The sequence below is a fragment of the Telopea speciosissima genome, chromosome 3 (genome assembly GCF_018873765.1).
Source record: "Telopea speciosissima isolate NSW1024214 ecotype Mountain lineage chromosome 3, Tspe_v1, whole genome shotgun sequence".
In the NCBI taxonomy this organism is placed as follows: domain Eukaryota; kingdom Viridiplantae; phylum Streptophyta; class Magnoliopsida; order Proteales; family Proteaceae; genus Telopea; species Telopea speciosissima.
Window position 1 is genome coordinate 56606016 of NC_057918.1, and position 10739 is coordinate 56616754.

Consider the following 10739-nt stretch of genomic DNA (forward strand, 5'->3'; position numbering starts at 1 on the left):
GACGGAGGAAACTGAGAGGACCTAGAACCTTTGTAGAATGAACCTTTGTTGGAATTCTGATTTGGATATTGATCTGGCACTCCAGACGAACCAAATGTAGACCACGAACGTGAGTATCACTTAAACCGTTGACCTTGGTTGTTGTCCATAGAGTAACGATTGTTCCGACGAGTGCCATGAGAATAAGGAGAATGGTAACTATTGAAACAATGAGAACTCTAAGAAAAATTACACAGAGATGAGTTGCAAGGAGAGCCCACATAGACTATGTTAGCCATAGTAATGCCAACAGTAAAATCATTACTAGAGTGAAAATAGCTCTCGTAATTGAGTAGAAGGCTGAAGAGCTCAACAAAGGAAATCAAAGTGGTGTGGAGATGAAAAGAGGTGGCAAGATCTAGATATTCAATGCTGAGACCATGAAGAGCCACAAGAACTAAGTCTTCATCACCAACTAGTTGATCGATGGTTACGGGTATATCAACAATTGAGCGAAGTGAGTGTAAGTAATAAATGATAGAATCTGAATTTCCCTGTGGGCGGCATAGTCGATCTTTGAAATCTATAATTCTGGTACTAGAGAATGGAGCAAAGATCTGAGCAAGACTGTTCCACACCTCATTTGAAATGTAGCACCATTGACATGAGGAACAATAGATTCAGAGAGGGAGGATAAGATCCAATTCAGAATGAATTGATCTTGATAGTCCCATAAGGTTGTGGCAGATCCAGATAATTTATTTGCGTTTGAAGTTGCAAAATTAAATTTGGAAGATTGACGAGGAAACGAACCATCTATGTAATCAAGGAGTTTGTAACCACGGAGAAGAGGGAGATACTGCACATGCCACAACAAGTAGTTCATAGCAGTCAACTTAAGAGGAAGCTAAGGAGAAACATTAGTAGAGATTAATGGCAAAGGAGAACTAGAACCAGAGTCAATGCTCGTGGCTGTGGAAGATGCCATTGACGAAGAAAAAACTCATTGGAATATTTTGATGCTCTGATACCATGTAAGGTATTATTGCTATTGAGCTCATTAATGAGGTTACACACTTATATATAAAAGTTCAATGAATCAAGACAGAATACAAGATAAATACAAAGTACAAGACTATCCAAAACAACTACAACTAAGTAATCTCATAAGAGCTGGAGATAGTGTTGTTAGGATAGGTGGTTGTGCATGAAGAGATATCTCCAACACGTTATACCATTGTGTAAAATAATAATTACAAATTCTTTCTTCTTTAGTGTTGATTTGATTTAACTTCTATTCCCTTTATCTCCCTTACAACCAAACTGGCTTTTTTATGTTGGTGAGGTATGCTTTTGAAAATTATGGTTTCTTAATTTAGCTTTTGGTATTAGGCCTATCACTATACATATGGGTAGAATTGTTTGAAACTTTGAATTTTATTAATGGCTAATTACTAATGACTGTTGTTATCAAGACATAAGACACAGATTAAAGTGAATTTATTTTTTATGTCACATTTTCGTTATCAATTGATTCAATTTCCTGTAAGAGTAATCCTCTTTCATATGGTGATGACCTTCTTCTTAAGGACTTTAATTTGCATAGATGCTCAGAATCTCATTTTCTTTCCTTCACTGTAGACAGATTAATGGAAGTGGTTCAGCACGTAACAGGATTGACTATTTTCTATTGTGGTCACATTATAAATCACTTTTATTAGCTTACGAGAACTAATGACTGATGTTTTGATAAAGAATTGGAGAGGAAACATGGCGACTCAGGAGGGTACTCATAGGATTTTGGGGGATGCTCAAGATCCTGGTGGAGGAGGTGACTGTGGTTCGGTTGCAGGAGTGTTGTTGGACTTGGGGGTTTTTCTTGGTTTTCCTGCGATTCCCCTGGTGCAGAAGGAGTTTCCACGTTCAAGGGAGCGACAAGCTAGTGTCCGTCCTTCCTTTGCTGCAGTTGTGGGGCATTTGTCTCTTCCGTCGTTGGAGAAGCTCCCCACTCCGGTGAAGGATGGAAGTTTGACTCGCATTAAGATCCCTCAGGCTGCTTATAACTGTCAGTTGGATCGCCATCATTTTGCTCTGTTGGGTCGGGTAAACTTTCGGTTTATCACCATGGAATGGTTGCGACATATTGCTAATTTTGTTTGGTCATTGAAGGATAAGGTTTTTCTCAAGTCGCTTGGCAAAGTTTTTGTCTTATTTTGTTTCTCAAATGAGGGAGATATGGCCTCTATTTGGAAGCGAGGTCCGTTGCGTGTAGATGGGCAGCTACTACCGTTTCAGCAATGGCGAAAGGACTTCAACGTTGATGATCAAGCTATCACACATAGGCTCACATGGATTCGTTTCCTGAACCTACCGCAGGAATATTGGCACAAGGATATACTTTTGTCTATGGCGAATGTCATGGGTAGGCCTATGTCAATTGATTGGAAAATAAAGGAATCGTAGTTTGGCCATTATGCAAGGGTATGTGTGAATATAGATGATTCTCATCTTCGTGTACAGGAACTTTTTGTGGAACGGGATCAAGATGGCTCTGCAGATTCGTTTGTTTTCAAACAATAGGTGATTTTTTATGATCCACCGTCGCGATGCTTTGTGTACAGGTGCTATGGGCACAGGGCTGATGTCTGCCTTGAGAAGCAGAAAAAGAACGAGGTAGAACTGGAGATTCATGGTGCCAATTATGTGGATGAAAGCTTTCATGTTCATCGTCAGTGAATGGAATGGCGGCCAAGGCTGTTGGCCACTACAGTGGTCGTGGAGGGCGTTACAAAGGTCGAAGAGGGCGAGATTGGTGGGGATCCCAATTTGCGCAAATCTTTTACTGATGGTAACGTTGGGGTCTCTTTCGCAGGAAATAAAGAAGTTATGGTTAATAGGGATTGTGTTGCCGATTTGCAAGGGGAAGAGGTTTTTGTACACGTTTTTTGTAGAGAAGGTTGCTCTCTCAATATAGCAATTATTGATGTCGCGACACATGTCATGGTGGATGATTTGAATGGCCCTGATTTTGGTAGTAATATGGTTAATTATGGAACTGATTTGGAATGCACGGAGAAGGAAGATTTCCTAGAATCGGATCCGGGTGCTACCCAATCCAAGGTGGGTGGTGTGGTCAGGTCTTTGCAAGGATCCGAGGTGGATGGTGTGGCCGGGACTTTACAAGGTTCCTTGGCTGTTGTACTTCTGATTTCTATTGGTGAGTCAAGTAGGCACACTTCTTCTCCTATATCGGTCACGAGCAGAGATTTTGGCCGTACTGTGATTGTTCAACATGATTCCTCTGTGTAGGTTGAGACAAACAATTTGGGTGCTCCTTTTGTCCTAGTTCAGCAGGATAAAGGAGGGAATGTGCGGGGTGAATCCTCCGACTCTCACACGGGTCGCAATAAGCAAAGGAATCAAGAGGTGAGTATGGTGGACGGTTTGATTTCTAAGCAAGCCTCTATTGCTGCTGCTGGTCGTACCACCAGAAATTCAAATAAAAATGGTCCTAAATGAAGCTATGCTTCTGGAACGTTCATGGAATCGGGAATAGGAGAGCTCGGGCGTATCTTCGTATGTTGATACGTGATCAAGATACCCTCTCTTCCTTTGTGTTGTAGAGCCGAAGGTGTTGCCTAGAAAATGTCCTAAGCGGCTATTTTCATCTTTTGGGTATGATATTGATTTTGTTCATAATGAAAGGGTTGAGGGTGCCCTGAATATTTGGTTTTTCTGGAAGAGTTTTTTGCCTCGACCGACAATTATTCTTAGCTCTGATTAGCATTTTTCCTTATTGGTGGAAGTAGACAGGTAGCGGTAATTTTTGTCTGTGGTTCATGCTAGCAGTTTCAGAGCAATTCAAAGGGATCTATGGGCGGATTTAGCCTTTATTGTTGGTATGTCTTTCCCTTGGATGGTGTAAGGTGATTTTAATTCTTGTCTTTTTTCCCAAGAAAAGGTGGGTCTTGGCAGATTCAATATTGGTGCCTCTGAAGATTTTTCTACAATGCTGGATACTTGTTTGCTCTTTCCCTTGCTTTCGTCGGGGTGCAGGTTTACATGGTCTAATAACAGGCGTGTGGGCAATGTCAAGGCTGTTTTAGATCGTGGTGTTTGCAATGATTTTTGGATGGAAAAATTCCAGGGTAGTGCGCAAAGGGTTTTAAATCGCTCCTATTCTGACCACTCTCCAATTGTGGTCTTTTGCGATGATTTCCCTAGACCAGCTCATACCCCTTTCTGTATGCAAAGATTCTGTGTAGAGCACGAAGATTTTAAGAACTTTGTTTGGTCTTCTTGGGCTACCACTATTGGTGGATCTCCTATGTACATTGTGGTTAAGAAGCTGAAGAGGTTGAAGGGTCCCCTTCGGGACTGGGCTAGAAGGAATTTCCCCCATGTTGATGTCGAAGTGTCCTCTACCAAGGCCTGTTTGGAGGAAATTTAGGGCCGGATTGAGACTAATGGTGCATCTGATGATTTATTTGAGGAAGAGCTGGTTGCAAAAAGGAACCATGACAGGGCTTTTGATTTGGAAGAAAATTTGTGGGCGGAAAGGGCTAGAGATAAACAGGTGAAATGTGGAGATCGATGTACTAAATATTTTCACCTCTCTACTCGGATCCATAGAGGTAGGAATATTATCCGTGAAATTCAGTCGGAGGATGGTATTGCTCATGTAGACCCACTTTCGATAGGGCAGCAATTGGTTTCTCATGTGTATATCCCTAGTTTGATCTCTGAGGCTGATAATGTTTGTTTGACGGCGATCCCCTTTGATGATGAAATCAAATTAGTTGTGTTTGACTTAGATCCTTCCAGTGCTCCAGGTCTGGATGGATTCCCCAGCATTTTTTATAGGGTCCGTTAGGATATTGTGGGCTGTGATGTTTGTATGGCCATTAAAAACTTTTTCCAAGAGGAATTGTCACAAAAGGGGTGAACTGCAACTTTATTACTCTCATTCCGAAGGTGGACAATGCGAACAAGGCTGGTCAATTCCGTCCTATTTGACTTAGCAATATTTTTTTTAAATTGATTTCTAAAATTATTGCTTCTCGGTTGGCTCCTCTGCTGCCCAAGTTAATCTCTGAGGAGCAGGGCGCATTCCAGAAAGGAAAAGTAATTTTTTCTAATATTGGGGTAGCCTCAAAGTTTAGTAATATGCTGTTCTCAAAGTGTCGTGGAGGGAATCTAGGTTTGAAGTTGGATGTTCAAAAGGCGTACGATACTCTGGAGTGGAGCTTCCTTTTTAACGTGTTGCGTAGGTTCAGATTCAATGAAACTTGGATCAATTGGGTACATCAAAGTATCAAACTATGCTTTCGACAAGAATTTCCATTCTCATAAATGGTGGCCCTGCTGGTTTCTTTAATGTTGAAAGGGGTTTGAAGCAAGGCGACCCTTTATCCCTTTTACTTTTTATTCTGGCTGAGGAGGTTTTATGTAGAGGCTTGAGTGATCTCAGAAGCAAGGATTTGTTGAAGAGCATTCCAGGTCCCAGGAATACTCTTACCGCATCCCACCTTTTATATGGTGATGATCTATTTATATTTATGAATGTAGACATATGTTGTGTTAAAAAGATCAAAAAGTTTATTGATGATTATTAAGGATGTTCGGGTCAATAGATAAACTTGGAGAAGAGCCAAGTTTTCTTTGGTTCTATTCCAGCTTATAGAAAGGGGCGCATCAAAGAGGTGGTGGGTAACTCTGAGTGCTCTTTCCCAACTAGATATCTTGGTGTTGAGCTATTTAAAGGCCGTGTCAAGAAAGATTTCATTCTGCCGCTTATGGATAAATTCAAAGATAAATTGGCTGGCTGGAAAGGCAGGTTTCTCTCCATGGCGGGTAGGGTGGAGCTTGTCAAATCAGTAATGTGTAGCATCCCGATACACAATTTTCAGTGTATCTTTGGCCAGTGTCTTTGATATCTTTGATGGAGAAATAGATGCACAATTTTATTTAGAATGGTGATGCGTCCTCCTCTAGGGCCATTATTGTAAAATAGAGCTCTCTATGTAAGCCTAAGGTAAAAGGTGGATTGGGGGTTCGTAGGTTGAAGGAGATCAATTTGGCGCTCCTCTCTAAGCTGGCTTGGTCCATTAAATCAAATCCTTCTATATTTGCTAGCTTTTTTCAAAACAGATTTATGAAGTCAGATGGTTCACTAAAGGTGTTATCTCGCTCTTCCTCCATTCTTCCAGGTCTACGTAAGGTGTGGAATGTTGTTTCTGAAAGGGAGAGGTGGGTGATTGACGATGGATCCATTTAATATTCTTTCTATCTTTGCTCAGCCTTGGGGTGGTTTGCCATCGGTGGAAGAATTTTTCTCTTGGTGGAAGAGAAAGGGTGTTAATGTTGCACTTAAGAAGTTGTGGTTTGCGCTGGTTACTTTGATCCCTTATCAGATTTGGGCGGAACGCAACCGTCGTCGTTACAAAAATCTGGCCAGAAATCCCGCTCAGGTGGTTAAGATTATTAAATATGATCTCTTGATTTTTTTGAGCATGGTGGCAATTTATTGCTAGTGCGGGAGGGGTTTTCAGAGATTGTAGTGGGCATGTTCTCTGTTGTTTTGCCAAGTTTCTAGGTGTGGAATCGAATTTCAAGGCAGAATTTGTTGCTTTCTTTAAAAGTATTCAAATTGCTCCTTCAATGGGTGTGGAGCGGCTGTGAATCAGCCTCGGTTGTTTTCTCAATCCTGTCCAGAAAAATTCCATGGTCTTTTGAACAAGACTGGAGGGCTTACAGGAGATTCCTTCATGGCATATCTTGGAGGATAACTCATGTGTTCAAAGAGTCAAATTCCGTTGTTGATGCTTTGGCAGGTCATGCAGCTAAAACTAAAGCCTCTATCTCTTGGAATTCGGCTCCTTCCTTTATACATTAGGGGTTGGATTGGGATGCGTCTACCAGTCCTTTTTTCAGATTTTGTTAATCCTTTAGATCTCCCCTTCTCTTTGACTCTTCACTCTAGAGTGAAGGTGGAATTTTTCAAGCTTGTTGAGGTCTAATTTGGTGTTGGTTTAGTTTCCTGCTAATGGCATTGCCAAAGGTGGGATCCTAAATTGACTTTTCTGGTTTCCTCTCCCTTTTTTCAAGGGCTTGTACATCTTCCTTTCATTTATTTTTAATATATCTGTTTGTTGACCTTTAGCAAAAAATAAATCACTTTTCTTATAATGGAATTTGTGCTAACTTTCTTTGGGGTAGTTCCGATTGGGGAAATCAGGGTGGAATGGCAAAAAGTGTGTAGACCGTTGAAAGAAGGTGGCCTGGGTGTTAGACTTTTGGAAGACTTTAGTCTCTCCCTAAGGTTAAAGGGCCTGGCGTGTTCCATCTGAACAGTCTCTTTCGAGTTCATTTTTTAAAGCTAAGTTCTTTAAAAATAATCATGTGGTGCTGGTAGGGCCATGTAGACTTGGGTCAAAGTCTTGGAGAAACAGTCTGGTCTACAAGGAATTTCTTCTTGCTAGATCAAAGTGGCTTATCGGTTCAGGCAACGTTTGCTTTTGGCTTGACAACTAGCTTCGAGTGGACCCTCCTATCGACTATGTGGATAATGCTCTTTAGATTAAACTTTCTCTGTGGGTCAAGGATGTGGTAAATGAGGAAGGCATGTGGGATCAAGAAATTTTAAATCAAATTGATTCGACAGAGGTGCGGGACAACATAACCAATGGTAATATTGCAATAACCAACAAAAGCGATAAGTTGGTTTGGACCCCTTCAGGTGATGGTCGTTTTACAACTAAATCTATCTGGAATGAAGTTAGACAAATCTTGCCTTTGGTGCCCTATGCAAAGTGGATTTGGAATCAAAAGTTCTCTATAGTCAATGCACAATCTCAAGGTCCCATCCTTTTTCTTCACAAATAAAACTGGTGCTCCCCAAGGAGACACACTAGGTCTAATATACCCTTTCTCTAATAATTCTTGCAGCTAGTCTTTTAATTCTTTCAGTTCTAATGGTGCCATTCGGTATGGTGCTTTAGAGATCGGCGCCGTACCAGGTACTAGATCAATGATAAACTCCAATTCCCTATCGGATGGTAACCCAACAAGATCATCAAGGAACACATCTGGAAAGTCCCTAACGATATAGATATCCTCCAATTGTTGCTCATCTTTCTTTAAATCAACTAGAGAAGCCAAAAATCCATGGCAACCTTGAGCAAGTAACTTCCTTGCACGCACTGCTAATATCAGAGGCGATGCAGGTTTACCCGTCCTTAACCCACTAAACTTAAATTCAGTCTCATTCTTGGGTTTAAAAACTATCTCCTTCTCATAACATTGTATACTGGCGTGGTAAGTAGACAACCAGTCCATGCCAAGTATGACATCAAAGTCTGTCATGTCTAGGAGAATTAAGTTTGCTGGCATCTCTCTACCCTCTATCTGAACCAAACAAGACTCAAACACAGTGTCTGCAACCAAATTCTCTCCAGATGGTAGGGTCACCAATAATGAGGGTTTCAATGGTCTAGGGTCAACACTAATCTTCTCAAAAAATGATTTAGATAGAAAGGAGAGTGTCGAACCCGAGTCAAATAATACATTAGCAGATATGGTAGAAATGTTCAGTGCATCTGAAAGATGTTCTAGGTTTTAGTTTTCATTTCGTAGTTTTAGATGCAATTCATCAATCACTCAAAGAAGTCATCAGTTATACTATAAATCAAATCTTTAGATATAGGTTTACCTGTAACCACTATGGGTGAAGCCTCAACATCCTCTGTCGTCAAAGCAATAACTCTGGCCTGAGCATTCTATGTTTAAACTGTCTGTGCAGTCTGATGTTTCTGCTTTTGTTGATGCCTCAAGGGCTGTTGTTGTCCCTGTTGTGTCTAATGTGGGCATTGCCCCTGATATGGTAACCTCTGTGGTATCTGCTGCTGTCCATACGGTTGTATCTGATGCTGCCTCTGTGGTGGTGTTGTTTTTTGTCCAAGCCGTGGTACTTCACTAGGTAATGAGGTAGGGCAGTCCTTTACCATGTGACCTCATCCTCCACATCTATAGCAATTATTAGAATTCTGCCTACACTGTCCACTGTGATGCTTGCCACAGGTACGACAAGGAGTCTGTGTGGTCTGCTCATAGTGAGTCCTCTGATGCCTCTGGGGTCTATCATCCCTAGAGTGCTGACTGTCAATAGGCCTCTTTCCCTATACTTTACTCGAGTTGCCCTGTGCAGTACCCCTCTGACTATCCTCTAATAATAGTGCTCTCTCTTGCACCTCAGCATATGATCTCAGTTTCAATACTACGATTGATCCCTTCAATTGGGGATTCAAACCTCTCAAAATTTTCTTAGCCTTCTTAGCATCAGTATCAATGTGTACAGGTGCAAACCAAGCCAATTCTTTAAATTTCTTTTTGTAGGCCATCACTGAATCCGATCCCTAAGTTAAATGTAAAAACTCCACCTCCTTTCTCTCCCTAAGGCTTTCAGGGAAGAAGTTCTCGTAGAAGACCTCTAAGAATCTCGCCCATGTAATTACTGGATCTTGAGCTTCCAGAATCTGCCAAGAAGTCTTCCACCACATATTAGCTTCTCCCTGCAGCAAGAATGTGGCGCAAGTCACCTTCTAGTGGTCGGTGCACTCCAAGACTCTGAAGATCTTCTCCATCTCGTCAACCCAAACTGATGGCCATAAGGGATCTGTACTCACTCCCTTGAAGACCAGTGGTCCCAATTTCTTAAACTTTTCCATCGCCCAATTGGTATCCTCTCTCCTTGGGGCTTGTTGCCTAGGTTGTGGTTGGTTAGCGCCAACTGTAGCCTGTTGTTGCACAAAATTCATAAAATTTGTAAAGGCTCCCATAAAATCCTGTAGCGTAACCCCAGGTACAATAGGTGGTGGGGGGGGTAGATTCTCCTCAGCTGGTGGTGGTGGTGGAGGAATTGAGCGTCCTCTGCGGGGAGGCATTGTACCTAACAATAAGAGGTACACTTTAGTTCAAAGTAGTATATTACTCCCATGCCAAAATTTCTAGTACATAGGAAACCAAGACAAACTACCCTATTGATATGGGTTTAATCCTAAGTGTAATATCTCTATGATTAAGATCCTATGCCACCAGTTCTAGTTCATACTCTACTCTAAAACTCTGCTCTGATACCATCGCTGTACCGCCCCCAAATCGGCCTAGGGGTAAAGGTCGTCAAACAAATCCACAAGATAGAAATGGTTTTAGATAGATGAACCAAAATTGAATCAGTGGTCATAATCTCCAAATAAATCCTCAATAATACCATCATATAACACAGCGGAACACTTAAACAGTTAAATTCAGCATTCGATTAATATGAATTTGAATATTTAAAACTAAGGTGTTGGTGGCACCACAACTAAAAGTAAGAATAAATCCCTATTACATCCATCCATCCAAATATTAAAATAAACCATGTATCAGGGTCAAATCCAAATCCAAATCATTACAATGGTTCCAAATTAAAAAAAAAAGATAAATGATTCCATAAATTTTCTAATCATCCCCAATCTGAGTATCATCTCTTCCAATAACTCCAGTGCACTCATCACATGAGCATGGCTCCTGACTCTCGTTCTCTGTGTGGTTAAATAAAGGGGTAAGCTTGGGGAAAACCTAATGAGTAAGGGAAAACATAACATAAATATTGATAAACAAATGCATATCCAGAAATGTAATAGAATCTCAAAACATATGTTATATAAATCTGAAAATATCACAAATTCCAATAAAACATGCCATGAGTTCAAAAGTTC